Raw genomic sequence first — 15,946 nt, 5'->3', positions numbered from 1 at the left:
CCAGATCAGCAACATAAACCGAACACGGTTCCTGAAGTTTTCGGAAGGTGGTTGAATTTACATTGAAGACACCGAAGCCAGTGGATCCGTTGATGCGAGAACCATCAGCCATCAGACGCTGGTTTCCCAGGCTTTTGAATAGCTATTACTTTCACCTGTCGCCATTCTGGTGGCACAATGTTGTACTCCATGAAACAGTTGTACAGGCCAAGTAATCGTCTTTTAACGATATCAGGGAGGTTCTTCAGAAGGTTGAATTCAATGTTATTGCATCCCGGGGAAGAGTTGTTCGATGAAAGAAGAGACATAGATAGTTCCAGCATTGATAATGGTCCACCCAGAGAACCAGGATCAGTAGTTGATTCTCTAAATAGCGGTTCAGCTGGTACGGAATCTGGACAGACCTTTTTTGCGAAGTTGAATATCCATCGATTGGAGTATTCTTCACTCTCGTTGGTGGAGATACGGCTCCGCATGTTGCGGGCCGTTTTCCAAAGAGTTGTCATTGAGGTTTCTCGTGAAAGTCCCTCGATAAAACGTCGCCAGTAGCTACGCTTTTTAGCCTTTGGAAGATTTTTCAGCTTTCTTTCAAGCCTCAAATACTCTTCGAAAAGCTCAGACCTTCCGTGTTTACGGAAAGCCTTGAAAGCATTAGATTTCTCAGAATACAACTTAGTACATTCATCATCCTATCCAGGAGTGGCTGGTCTTCTTATAACAGATGTACTTGGAACGCGTCATTTCTGAGCTACTAATGCGCTTTTATGAATCAATTCTGTAAGGAATCGAAATTCATCCAGTGGTGGAAGAATATCAGTTGATTCAATACCAGTTTTTACCGCCGATGCAAATTTTTGCCAGTCAATGTTCTTCGTGAGGTCGAGAAGAACATTAACTGGCGCAGACTGCCACTTTTAATTGTGGTGACTTCATTCCGTGCCGATAGTTCGAACGAGCCAGACGTGTGTGCTGTGTCTCATCGCGGATTGTGTTCGGTAGTGAAACGGCTATTGTGTGGTGCGCTCCTACCTACGGATCCAAGGCGATCGCTGTCGGCGAGTGAAGTAGCTGCTTCTGGCGACGCCAGTGAAGCAGGCTATTGTTACTGCTGCTACCTACAGCAGCAGGGGCAGATAAGTGGCAAACTTTTTATTGTTCTCCCTTCTGTTTGATACAGAGTGGGACTGCTTAGAATTAATCGAATTAGTTTTGTTTTTAAGTCTTTTTTTCTAATTTGCTATTAGTTTTAAGTTAGTATAAGCAAAATTATCCTTCCACCTTGCGGGGTGAGAATGGAGGCGGAGACTGGAGAAGGCAATGTGCCTGCTAAAGATGGAGGGCGCACTCGATTGTACCATGCGGCTTCGCCTGGGCCTTGGGTTGTTTACTTTCGGCAGAAAGTAAAAAGCCTAGATTTTCTCGGCATTAAACGAGATTTGACGCGTCGTTTTCCGAAGCTTGATTTTAGCCAGATCAACAGGAACAAACTACGCATCACCGCACCTACATACCAGGTGGCGAATGAAATTGCTGGCGACAGGGCGTACAATGTTGAATATATGGTTTAGGGAGCGTCCACAAATTACGTAACGCTTTGAGGGGGGAGGGGGGGTTGACCAAAGTGTGACGATCCATTCAAAATTTTCAGACGTTTCATACAAAAAGTGTGACATAGGGGGGAGGGGGGGTTGAAAATGCCCAATTTTCGCGTTACGTAATTAATGGATGTTCCCTTATGTCCCCTCGCGGGAGGTCGAAATTGAAGGTGTGATCAACGCAGCGAGCCTGACTTGCAAGGATGTACTTGCGGGAAAAGGCCGCCTAAAGAATGCAATGGAGTCTACCGTGGATATTCTGGACTGCAAGGAATTGCATTCAGCAGCCACGGTAGATGGAAAGAAGGTATATTCCAAGTCAGGTTCGCTTCGGGTGACGTTCGCCGGTTCGATGCTCCCAAAATATGTTGATATTGAAAACATGCTATTTCCGGTGCGTCTTTTGTGCCAAGGGTATTTAATTGTACCAATTGCAAACAACTTGGTCACACTGCCGAGTTTTGTGACAACAAACCACGTTGTGGCAAATGTTCTGAAAGGCATCAGGAGGAGTCCTGCCAGCAACAGGCAACAAAATGTGCTTATTGTGGTTTGAATCCTCCCCATGGTTTGCAGGAATGCCCGGTGTACAAAAAGCGCACCCAAAAAGTGAAGCGCTCGTTGGTACAGCGCTCCAAGCAGTCGTATGCGGAAATGGTTAAGTCGCAAGACACATCCGCCACAGCCACTGCATCGACTGCTAATTCAGCCACCGTTCGTGTAAGTGATTATTATGATTCCATATCCATTGATGAATTAGACTCTGACGCAGCCGATATGGATGATCCTGCGGAGGTACACGTGCCCGAAAAGAGGAAGCAACCGTCTTCCCCGGGATCGCGCCGCAAGAGAACAAAAATCATCCATAAAAGCTTGGCAAAATCTGAAGGTAATGGGGGTTTATTTAAAATCCCGAAGCAACCTGTCCCTACTGCTTCTTTTGATCCTAGTTGCAGTAAGGCATTCCCGCCATTGCCAAAATCCGATGTTGCATCGGCGGTAAAAATTGGTATTGACTCAACTGATACTCTTCCACCTTTGGATGAATATCGATTCCTTATTGAGTTGATTCAAAAAAGCGCACTAGAAGCTCAGAAACGACGCGTTCCAAGTACATCTGTCATCAGAAGACCAGCCACTCCTGGATGGGATGATGAATGTACTAAGTTGTATTCTGAGAAATCTGATGCCTTCAAGGCTTTTCGTAAACACGGAAGGTCTGAGCTATTTGAAGAGTACTTGAGGCTTGAAAGAAAGCTGAAAAATCTTCTCAAGGCTAAAAAACGTAGCTACTGGCGACGTTTTGTCGAGGACTATCGCGAGAAACCTCAATGACAACACTTTGGAAAACGGCCCGCAACATACGGAACCGCACTTCCTCCAACGAGAGTGAAGAATACTCCAATCGATGGATATTCAACTTCGCAAAAAAGGTCTGTCCAGATTCCGTACCAGCAGAACCGCTATTTCGAGAATCAGTCACTGATCCCGGTTCTTTGGGTGGACCATTCTCAATGCTGGAACTTTCTATGTCTCTTCTTTTATCGAATAACTCTGCTCCGGGATGCGATAACATCAAATTCAATCTTCTTAAAAACCTCCCAGATATCGCAAAAAGACGATTACTTGACCTGTACAACTGTTTCATGGAGTACAACATTGTGCCACCTGAATGGCGACAGGTCAAAGTAATAGCTATTCAAAAGCCTGGGAAACCAGCGTCTAATCACAATTCATACCGACCGATTGCCATGCTATCATGCATGAGAAAATTATTGGAGAAAATGATCCTTTCAAGAGTCGACCATTGGGTCGAAGAAAATGCATTGCTTTCAAATACTCAGTTTGGATTTCGAAAAGAGAAAGGAACAAACGATTGTCTAGCGTTGCTTTCTTCAGATATACAACTGGCCTTTGCGCACAAGGAGCAATTGGCTTCAGTATTCTTGGATATTAAGGGCGCTTTTGATTCAGTTTCCATAGAAGTACTGTCAGACAATCTGCACAGTAGTGGATTACCCGTTATTTTGAACAATTTCTTGTATAATTTGTTGTCAGAAAAACAAATGAACTTCACACTCGGCACTCTGACAACTTCCAGAAATAGCTACATGGGCCTTCCCCAAGGATCATGTTTAAGTCCCTTGCTTTATAATTTCTATGTTAAAGATATTGACAATTGTTTGGAAGGACAATGCACGCTCAGACAACTTGCAGATGATGCCGTGGTCTCTCTAAGAGGTCCATGTGCAGCTGTCTTGCAAGGACCATTGCAAAGTACCCTAGATAATCTGACTGTTTGGGCCAGACATTTGGGGATCGAGTTTTCACCGCAAAAAACTCAGTTGGTTGTGTTTACTAGGAAGCGGTACCCAGCTCAACTGAAACTAAAACTGTTGAATGATGACATCAACCAATCTTTATCTTTTTATTATCTAAATACCTTGGGGTCGTGTTTGATTCCAAATGTACCTGGAAACTCCACATTGAGTATTTGATACAAAAATGCCGAAAAAGGATCCATTTTCTACGTTCTATCTCCGGAACATGGTGGGGTGCTCACCCGGAAGACCTCATCAAACTCTATAGAACGACTATTCTCTCTGTTTTAGAGTATGGCTCTTTCTGCTTCCTCTCAGCAGCTGATTGCCACCTGATCAAATTGGAACGAATTCAGTATCGTTGTTTGCGTATTGCCCTTGGCTGCATGCATTCGACGCATAACATGAGCCTGGAGGTGCTTGCTGGAGTCACTCCTTTAAAGCACCGTTACTGGGAGCTCTCACTTAGAATACTCGTCAAATGTGGAACAAGTAACAAACTTGTCTTACATAACTTCGATAATATGCTTGAACTGATTCATCGGTCAAGATTCCTAAGAGTTTATCTCAACTACATATCGTCAGATCTTTGTCTTCCATGTTATACTCCCCCTCGAGTTGACTTCACCAATGACAGTTTCTCAATTGAATACGATCTGTCCATGAAACATGCCATTCAAGGAATACCAGATCATCTTCGAAATCTTTCAATTCCCTCCATTTTTTTCTGAAAAATATGAACATGTCAATTGCAACAACAGATATTTCACTGATGGTTCTCGCATCAACGGATCCACTGGCTTCGGTGTTTTCAATGTAACTTCAACCACCTTCCGAAAACTTCAGGAACCGTGCTCGGTTTATGTTGCTGAGCTGGCAGCAATTAACTTCGCTTTGGGGATAATTTCCAATCAGCCCGTAGACCATTACTTCATCTTCTCGGATAGTCTTAGTTCTATCGAGGCACTCCGGTCGATGAAACCTGTTAAGCACGCATCTTACTTTTTTACAAACATAAGAGAGCAGATGCGTGTTTTGGTCGAAAGATCATTCAAGATTACCTTTGTTTGGGTCCCATCTCACTGCTCAATCTTCGGCAATGAGAAGGCAGACTCGCTGGCAAAGGTGGGCGCACAGGTAGGTGAAGTTTATGATAGACAATACTCGAGCAACGAGTTTTTCCCATTAGTCCGTCAGAGTACTCTTCAAAGTTGGCAAAGAAATTGGACACACAACGAACTTGGACGGTGGCTATTTTCCATAGTTCCAAAAGTTTCTGGGCGAGCGTGGTTCAGAGGTGAGGACTTAAGTCGAGGCTTCATTCGCGTGATGTCGAGACTTATGTCTAATCACTATTCACTAAACGCACATCTGTACAGAATAAACCTTGTCGATAGCAACTTATGTAGGTGCGGAGCCGGTTATGATGACATCGATCACGTAGTTTGGTCCTGCTCGGAAAATGACGCCTCCAGAGAGCAATTATTGGATACCCTTGTGGCCCGAGGTAAACAACCCTTCAGGGAAGTTCGCGGTGTTTTGGGAGATCGTGATGTTGTCTATATGCAGGCCATTTATAGTTTTCTTTGTGCTTCTGACATCAAAATCTAACATTTGGTTTTTTTTTCTTTCTTTAAAGTTTTTTTTTTTTGTTCTGTCTCTGCCTTTTTGTTCCGTAGAGCTCCATAGCTCTTGCCATCCGGAAGATGCTCCCAGTCGAACCATTCCTCGAGCACGACGACACGCCACATCGTCACTGACGCCAAATGCCCGGATGAGAAGCTGAAATTTCCTGATCCCAAATCTTAAGCCCCGTCCATCCTTAAACATTGTAAACTAACCTCGAGTCACCACGAGTACGCTGGCTCCTTCCCCTTTCTTATTAACCGTATAATAAAATGATATTGATTGTATACCCGAGCAAAGTTTGAAATCAAATTGAAATCAAAATTTGCTGTCATGATGTCAATTATTTGATTACTTCAGTTGATCTCGTTTTGTATGGATTAACGGTTAACACAGCAGGAATGAGAGCATATTTTTACACTGTGAAATCATACTGAAAACACATTTTGCTATCAATGAAATCAACATGATTACTAAATTTGATATCATAAGATTTTTAATTTGATAACAAAATGAGTATTCAATTAGATTGTGTTTATGAGCATTCATAACAACAACAGCATATTTTGGTTGCAGATTGCTTTTAATCTTCGTAAAACACATAATTAGATAATCGACAGCATAATTTGATGTAAAGCTGCTATCAATTTGATAACTGAGGAATGCATATTGAAAACATGTTGCGATATCAATTTGTATTAACTAACAATTGACATCAAATTTTGTTTTCAATATAATCTCAACAGCAGAGCTTAATATCAATTTGCTCTCATTTTGTTAACCGACTTTGCTCGGGTATATCACAAAGAACAATGGCTCCGTAAAGTGTTATACACGCCTGAGCCTACCAAATAAACGAAATTGGAAATTGTGGTGACTATTGGCATATGGTCACTACCATGGGGATCTTGAATTACCTTCCACGTGAAATCTAATGATAGTGAATTTGAACATAAAGACAGATCAATACGGCTTTGTTGACCATTCGGTCCTATTCGAGTTACTTCACCTGTGTTTAACCTTCCTAGTGCATTGGGGTCCATTTCGACCCAAGCACACCCAAAACACCGCTGTAACTTTGTAACGTAACGAGATAAAAATTTGAAAAATTCTGACTTTTCCTAACTTTCGGAAATAAGGATTCCCTGAGAAAATCAGCTTCCAGCGACATCTAGGAGAAGCGCCACAAAAAAAGTGACACATTGTGCATTGGGGTCCATTTGGACCCAAGATTTCATCTCGATCACAAAAACTCAAATTTCAACCGGTTTTCGATCTTTAGGCACCAAACGAAAGCTGTGGGTTCCAATAACAAGCCCACGGGGTGATTCATCCAAATTGACCACTCTAGTCCCCGGGGAACCTGTGCTAAAGAGGTACTGTTTGAGCTTCTCAATTTGGAACCTAATTTTCGAGTTTCGTGTTATGAAACATAAAATTGCTTGCAAATATGTGCTCTGATGATCCCAACCGTATTTGCTATATTGCATATGCCATTTCTGGGCAAATTTATCCCTCGAGCGGTAAGCCCTCTGTAAGATCCGGAACATCCGTAAAACGGCCAATTCCAAAAGTTCACCCTAGAGTTTCGGGATTTTTTTAAAACCATTCATTCTGGCAAATTGCGGGGGCTATCAATAGTTAAAGCCTTCTGTGACCTACAAATGTCCCAGAAACGGTCCTCCGGAAGATCCGGAACATCCGTAAAACGGGCAATACCAAAAGTTTATCCTAGAGCTCCGCGATTTTTTCGTAATGATTCATTCTGGCAAATTGTGGGTGCAATCAATAGTTAAAGCCCTCTGTGACCTACAAATGTCTCAGAAACGGCCCTCCGGATGATCCGGAATATCCGTAAAACGGCCAATTCCAAAAGTTTATCCTAGAGCTTCGCGATTTTTTGATAACCATTCATTCTGGCAAATTGTGGGTGCAATAAACAGTTAATGTCTTCTGTGACTCCAAAATTTCCCAGAAACGGTCCTCCGGATGATCCAGAACATCCGTAAAAGTGGCCAATTCTAAGTTCATCCCAGAGCTTCGCGATTTTTTTATCTATTTCGTTTATTTGACAGGCTCAGGCGTGTATAACACTTAACGGAGCCGAGACTTTATGATATTTACAATCGATATCATCTTATTATCAACAGTTAGTAAGGGGAAAGGGTATAGACCAAGATACTCGTGGCGACTCAAGGTTAGATTGCGTAATTTCAGGACGGACTAGGTTGGGATTTAGGTTTGAGGCATTACAGCTGCTCATCCGGGTATTTGACGTCATTAACGGTATGGCGTAGCGTCGGGCTCGAGTTGTGGTTCGTCAGGGAGCATCTTCCGGATGGCCATAGCTTCGTATTACACAGAACAATAAGACAAAAACAAAACAAAACGAGAAAGAAAAAAATAGGGGAATTAGACTTTTATGTCAGACGAGCAAATAAAAGCATAGATAGCCTGCATATAAACCACATCGTGATCCCGAACACCTCTTACTTCCCTGTAGGGTTGTTTACCTCGGGCCACAAGGGTATCCAATAGTTGCTCTCTGGAGGCGTCGTTTTCCGAGCAATACCAAACTACGTGATCGATGTCATCGTAACCGGCTCCACACCTACATAGGTTGCTATCGACCAGGTTTATTCTATAGAGGTGTGCGTTTAGTGAATAGTGATTGGACATAAGTCTCGACATCGTGCGAATGAAGCCTCGGCTTAAGTCCTCACCTCTGAACCACGCTCACGCAGAAACTTTAGGAACTATGGAAAACAGCCACCGTCCAAGTTCATTGTGTGACCAAATCATTTGCCAATTTTGAAGAGTACTCTGACGGACTAGTGGGAAAAACTCGTTGTTCGAGATTTGTCTATCAAAAACTTCACCTTCCTGTGCGCCCACCTTTGCTAGCGAGTCCGCCTTCTCATTGCCATAGATTAAGCAATGGGATGGGACCCATACAAAGGTAATCTTGAATGATCTTTCGACCAAATCACGCATCTGCTCTCTTACAGTTGTAAGAAAGTAAGATGCGTGCTTAACAGGTTTCATCGACCGGAGTGCCTCGATAGAACTAAGACTATCCGAGAAGATGAAATAATGGTCTACGGGCTGATCGGAAATTATCCCCAAAGCGAAATTAATTGCTGCCAGCTCAGCAACATAAACCGAACACGGTTCTTGAAGTTTTCGGAAGGTGGTTGAATTTACGTTGAAAACACCGAAGCCAGTGGATCCGTTAATGCGAGAACCATCTGTGAAATATCTGTTATTGCAATTGACATGTCCATATTTTTCAGAAAAAATGGAAGGGATAGATATTTGTCGAAGATGATCTGGTATTCCTTGAATAGCGTGTTTCATGGACAGATCTTATTCAATTGAGGAACTGTCGTTGACGAAGTGAACTCGAGGTGGATTATAACATGGAAGACAGAGATCTGTCGATATGTAGTTGAGATAGACTCGCAGGTATCTTGAACGATGAGCCAGTTCAAGCATATTATCGAAGTTTTCTAATACAAGTGTGTTACTTGTTCCACATTTGATCAGTATTCTAAGTGAGAGCTCCCAGTAACGGTGCTTTAAAGGAGTGACTCCAGCAAGCACCTCCAGGCTCATGTTATGCGTTGAATGCATGCAGCCAAGGGCAATACGCAAACAACGATACTAAATTCGTTCCAATTTGATCAGGTGGCAATCAGCTGCTGAGAGGAAGCAGAAAGAGCCATACTCTAAAACAGAGAGAATAGTCGTTCTATATAGTTTGATGAGATCTTCCGGGTGAGCGCCCACCACGTTCCGGAGATAGAACGGAGAAAATGGATCCTTTTTCGGCATTTCTCTAACAAATAATCAATATGGGTTTTCCAGGTACACTTGGAATCAAACCAGACCCCAAGGTATTTTGAAGATAAAGATTGGTTGATGTCATCATTCCACAGCTTTAGTTTCAGTTGAGCTGGATACCGCTTTCTAGTAAACCTTTCGAACTTGAATTGGTTTTTCTCGGTGAAATAAAAACTCACTTTTGATTTTTTTTTTTACGTTTCAACCTACTTTGTTTTTTCGGTCATCCTCAGAAATATTCCGCCTTGCGTTCGTTTTTATTGGCGGTTAACTTAGTTAGAGAAATAAGTTAACCGCCAATAAAAACGAACGCAAGGCGGAATATTTCTGAGGATGACCGAAAAAACAAAGTAGGTTGAAACGTAAAAAAAAAATCAAAAGTGAGTTTTTATTTCACCGAGAAAAACCAATTCAAGTTCGAAAGATTAAGTAAGCGGTGATCGAAACCTATTGAAGATTTCTAGTAAACACAACCAATTGAGTTTTTTGCGGTGAAAACTCGATCCCTAAATGTCTGGCCCAAACAGTCAGATTATCTAGGGTACTTTGCAATGGTCCTTGCAAGGCATTTGCACATGGACCTCTTAGAGAGATCACGGCGTCATCTGCAAGTTGTCTGAGCGTGCATTGTCCTTCCAAACAATTGTCAATATCTTTAACATAAAAATTATAAAGCAAGGGACTTAAACATGATCCTTGGGGAAGGCCCATGTAACTATTTCTGAAAGTTGTCAGAGTGCCGAGAGTAAAGTTCATGTGTTTTACTGCCAACAAATTGTACAAGACATTATTCAAAATAACGGGTAATCCACTACTGTCCAGATTTTCCGACAGTACTTCTATGGAAACTGAATCAAAAGCGCCCTTAATATCCAAAAATACTGAAGCCAATTGTTCCTTGTGCACATAGGCCAGCTGTATATCTGAAGAGAGCAACGCTAGACAATCATTTGTTCCTTTACCTTTTCGAAAACCAAACTGAGTATTTGAAAGCAATGTATTTTGTTCGACCCAATGGTCGATTCTTAAAAGGATCATTTTCTACGATAATTTTCTCATGCATGATAGCATGACAATCGGTCGGTATGAATTGTGATCAGACGCTGGTTTCCCAGGCTTTTGAATAGCTATTACTTTCACCTATCGCCATTCTGGTGGCACAATGTTGTACTCCATGAAACAGTTGTACAGGCCAAGTAATCGTCTTTTAGCGATATCAGGGAGGTTTTTCAGAAGGTTGAATTTAATGTTATCGCATCCCGGGGAAGAGTTGTTCGATGAAAGAAGAAACATAGATAGTTCCAGCATTGAGAATGGTCCACCCAGAGAACCGGGATCAGTAGTTGATTCTCTAAATAGCGGTTCAGCTGGTACGGAATCTGGACAGACCTTTTTTGCGAAGTTGAATATCCATCGATTGGAGCATTCTTCACTTTCGTTGGTGGAGATACGGTTCCGCATATTGCGGGCCGTTTTCCAAAGAGTTGTCATTGAGGTTTCTCGTGATAGTCCCTCGATAAAACGTCGCCAGTAGCTACGCTTTTTAGCCTTTGGAAGATTTTTCAGCTTTCTTTCAAGCCTCAAATACTCTTCGAAAAGCTCAGACCTTCCGTGTTTACGGAAAGCCTTGAAAGCATTAGATTTCTCAGAATACAACTTAGTACATTCATCATCCCATCCTGGAGTGGCTAGTCTTCTGTTCTTCGTGAGGTTGAGAGGAACATTAACTGGCGCAGACTGCCACTTTTAATTGTGGTGACTATTGGCATATGGTCACTACCATGGGGATCTTACCTTCCACGTGAAATCTAATGATAGTGAATTTGAACATAAAGACAGATCAATACTGCTTTGTTGACCATTCGGTCCTATTCGAGTTACTTCACCTGTGTTCAAAATATTCAAGTTGAAATCGTCGCACAAATCATAGAAAATAGGCGCTCTGTTATCGTCTCTAGTTTCGCCCCAAGCAATACCATGTGCATTCATATCACCCAGTATTAAAACTGGGGATGAGAGAAGAGAGACTACGCTCCAAAGATACCGACGATTAAGGGAGGCATTTGGAGGAATGTACACTGAAGCTATGCAAAGATCTTTTTTCTTTACATTTACTTGGCAAGCGACGATTTCTAAACCATTAACAGTCGGAAAGGGAATTCTGTAGAAAGTGTGACATTTTTTGATTCCCAAAAGAACGCCACCATAATGATCATTCCGATCTTGGCGAATAATATTAAAATCGTGGAAGTTGATTTCATCTTCAGAAAAAAGCCATGTTTCACAGAGTGCAAATACATCGCAATCGGAGTTGCGAATTAAAAACTTGAACACGTCCAATTTATTTTTCAGACTATGACAGTTCCACTGCAGCACAGTGATTGTATCTTGTATGGCCTTCGGCTGATGCGATTCGATCAAAAAATCCAAAAATAGACAAATCAGCTCCTAATAAATCATCAGAAAACTATATAAAAGTTCATTTAATCATCATGCAATGTTCTGTGAAATTGCTATGTAGCATACCAACTACCGTTTTTGCAATTCTGAGGTCAATCGAGCAATCAGAACCAATTTCCAGATGGAATGAGTGACGGAGGTGTATTTTCCTATACATTTTGGCTGAAATCCCCATACATGCTTCAAATAAAATGCGCCAGCTTATGCAGCAAGCGATTGAGCTGAAATTTTCAGAGATTGATTTTCTCACCCAAAGACACAATTCTGGGGGGTGCCCCGTGGAATTCGACAAAAAATTTTTCTCCCCATACTAATCTGGGCCAGTCTAGTGCGGACATTAGTGATGTCGGAGAAGAATTTTCCGTCGATTAGAACGTGGTCGATTTGGTTTTCCGTTACTTGATTAGGTGATTTCCATGTGGCCTTGTAGATAGTCCTGCGGGGAAAGAAAGTGCTTCGAACTACCATTCCGCGGAAGGCTGCAGAATTTATGCATCGTTTGCCGTTGTCATTCGATACGGTATGCAGACTATCCGGTCCGATGACCGGTCCATACATTTCCTCCCTTCCTACCTGAGCGTTCATGTCACCTATGACGATTTTGACGTGAGCGTTCATCGTATGTCTGCTTCAGCTGTGCATAGAACCTTCAAACCAATTCCCCGAATGCAATTTCCCCGAAGGTAATTTCCTCGAATGTAACAATTCCCCGAAACATAGTACCTTTTGCAAACACATCTTCATAATCGACTGTATGCGTCCGAAAAATAAACAGCGTTAAAAGATACGTTCAAGTATGTCTTATTGGACGTTACCAGCGTAATATCCTTTGGTGAAGGTTAATGTGACCATGAGTATCACTAGTGTCCAATCTACGAAGTACGCCGTAACTGTGCTATGCTTATCAGTTCAATATCCTTTGGTAGTATTAGATATTCTTGATCCTCCAAGATGGGTTTTTATAAATTATAAAGATATCAAAGTACAATGATTTCCAAGGTGCTTTTTGATCTATAATAGTCGAACAACGGCTGTGTTTCTTTAAAAAGCAGAATCGCAAACGGCATTTCCGATTGAAAGCGTTTTGGTTAATATTTTTCTATCTTTGAAATTAAACTCCTGTCCTGTAAAACCTTCTATATAAGTATGAGGCAATGGTTGATGTGAATCCTTTTAAACAAAAATAATGCGTTTGCCCGGACTAAGGCAATGGTGAATGTGATTCCTTCTTTAAAAATAATGTATTTGCTCGGAATAATGCAATGGTAAATGCGTCGGTTAATGGGTGGGTGTTTCCCCAGATTATTCATGTTATTATTCTATCTTTAATAACACGTATCTGCCCGAAAAAAGGTAATAGGGATGTGATCCATTCTTTCAAAGAAGACATTTTCACGAAGTAAGGAAGTGGTAGATGTAGCCTCTTTTTCTGAAATAAGCGTTAGCTCGAAATAATATAAAGATAAATCGAGAATGATAATAAGGATTAATGTGATCTCTTATTTTGATACCATTTAGGCCAGAATAAGGAAAAAATATATAAGCAATATGCATTGAATCTATAATATTTTATCGAAAAACATTTTGCCGAATTCATTTTCTCAGAATAGCATCAGGCGGTTTTTTCAGAATGTTGGCATTTTCTTGGATAAGTTAAGCATAGAGGCAGTTTTTAAACATATAATTGCTCCATATCAATCCATTATTATATCTGGCAAGCGCGCTCCTAGAGTGAACGAATTATCACTGTCTCATTGTTTCACTATCTATCCTCTTTACCTTATACCGGGCAAATGTGCTCATTTGAGGAAGACATTCATTCATTTCATTTTTTCAGACTAAGGCCGAAGTGGCCTGTGCGGTATATAAGAGTCTTCTCCATTCGGCTCGGTCCATGGCTACACGTCACCAACCACGCAGTCTACGGAGGGTGCGCAAGTCATCTTCCACCTGATCGATCCACCTTGCCCGCTGCGCACCTCGCCTTCTTGTACCCGTCGGATCGTTGTCGAGAACCATTTTCACCGGGTTATTGTCCGACATTCTGGCTACGTGCCCGGCCCACCGCAGTCGTCCGATTTTCGCGGTGTGAACGATGGATGGTTCTCCCAGCAGCTGATGCAACTCGTGGTTCATTCGCCTCCTCCACGTACCGTCCGCCATCTGCACCCCACCATAGATGGTACGCAGCACTTTCCTTTCGAAAACTCCGAGTGCGCGTTGGTCCTCCACGAGCATCGTCCAGGTCTCGTGTCCGTAGAGGACTACCGGTCTAATGAGCGTTTTGTAGATTGTCAGTTTGGTACGGCGCGAACTCTATTCGATCGGAGCGTCTTGCGGAGTCCGATTTCCAGCCACTATGCGTCTCGGAATTTCTCTGCTGGTGTCATTTTCGGCAGTCACCAGTGAGCCCAAGTACACAAATTCTTCTACCACCGATGCCAACTCGCGGTGGTTGGCTCACATTGTCTTCTCTTGAACCTCTTCCTATCATGTACTTCGTCTTCGACGTGTTGATGATTAGTCCGATCCGCTTGGCTTCCCTCTTCAGTCTGATGTAGGCTTCCTCCATCTTCTCAAAGTTTCGTGCCATAATATCTATGTCGTCGGCGAAGCCAAATAGCTGGACGGACTTATTGAAAATTGTACCACTCGTGTTAATCCTTGCTTTTCGTATTACCCCTTCCAAAGCGATGTTGAATAGCAGACACGAAAGACCAACACCTTGCCGTAACCCTCTGCGGGTTTCGAAGGGACTCGAGAATGCCCCTGAAACTCGAACTACGCACATCACCCGATCCATCGTCGCTTTGATCAACCGTGTCAGTTTATCCGGAAAACCGTGTTCGTGCATTAGCTGCCATAGCTGGTCCCGATCGATTGTATCATATGCGGCTTTGAAGTCGATGAATAGATGATGTGTGGGCACGTTGTATTCGTGGCACTTCTGCAGTACTTGGCGAATGGCGAACACCTGGTCCGTGGTGAAGCGTTCGCCCATAAAATCCGCCTGGTACTGCCCCACGAACTCTCTTGCAATTGGTGCTAGTCGACGGCATAAAATTTGGGAGAGTACCTTGTAGGCGGCGTTCAGCAATGTGATTGCGCGGTAGTTGCTACAATCCAGCTTATCGCCCTTTTTGTAGATGGGACACACGACACCTTCCATCCACAAACATTATTACAAGACATTGAAGACATTATTACTTCCTTTTGCTTTAAACCGGGCAGATGAATTCATCACACCAAGGAAACTTATACATTTAAAGAAGGCAGTTGCATGAATGTCTTGTGTGGCAAGTGCAATGGCCACACTGCGGAGCCGAAAATGCTTTCCACCCTGAAGCATCCTAAGCCGAACCGGGAATCGAACTCGCTACCTCCGCATCAGAAATCCTACAATCGCTTTGTGCCGCACTAAAAAGAAGAGAGAAGCATTCGGGGAAATGTTACATTCGGGGAATTGTTTCTTTCGGGGAATTGTTATTCGGGGAATTGGTTTTCGAGGAATCGTCGTACAATCCCTTCAAAATTATTTATATCTGCTTATAAATGTTATGTGTGTATTCAACGTATTTTTAATATCTTGAAAATTGGCATTAGCACAGCCAGCAAAGCTACGGTGTACTTGGTAGATTGGGCACTAGTGATACTTATGTTTTTATTTTGAAATCTTCATTCAGATTACTATTAGAAATCAAGGTGGTGTGGTCTTTGATTTTAATCTAGGACAAAAATCACAAAGGCATGAGGATTATTACTCCTGGGCTCCTTAGCTTGGAAGGGAAAAGGCATGTTGGTAGTACTTACTTGATGAGAGACTCAGCGACACCCTCATAAGTACCACAGAGTTGGTTATGGGGGGAGGAATTCGTTTGGTCAGGATTTATCTGAAGCTGACACTGTGACCATAGTAGATCTTACACCGTAACATACCACGCAAAGGTGTCTACCCAGCGTTATGGGGTATTTTTTATAATCCTGGAAATTTAACAAAAACCTTGGAAAAACCTGGAAAAATCAGGGAACTTTTATTTTGAAAATGAGTCGCCACCCTGCTAACCGAGATGACCTAATTTTAACGCTGACCATACATTACTA

General features: G+C 42.3%; 1 protein-coding gene across 2 annotated transcripts in view; it reads left to right on the top strand.

Annotated features, from left to right (window-relative positions):
- The window catches only part of LOC134202295 (uncharacterized), a 44,812-nt gene that overhangs the window by 6,350 nt on the left and 22,516 nt on the right, over positions 1-15,946 (top strand). The window lies entirely within an intron of this gene.

This window comes from Armigeres subalbatus, unplaced genomic scaffold, assembly GCF_024139115.2.
Source record: "Armigeres subalbatus isolate Guangzhou_Male unplaced genomic scaffold, GZ_Asu_2 Contig1141, whole genome shotgun sequence".
In the NCBI taxonomy this organism is placed as follows: domain Eukaryota; kingdom Metazoa; phylum Arthropoda; class Insecta; order Diptera; family Culicidae; genus Armigeres; species Armigeres subalbatus.
The sequence above is the reverse complement of the archived record's forward strand: the minus strand, read 5'-3'. Positions and strand labels throughout refer to the sequence as shown.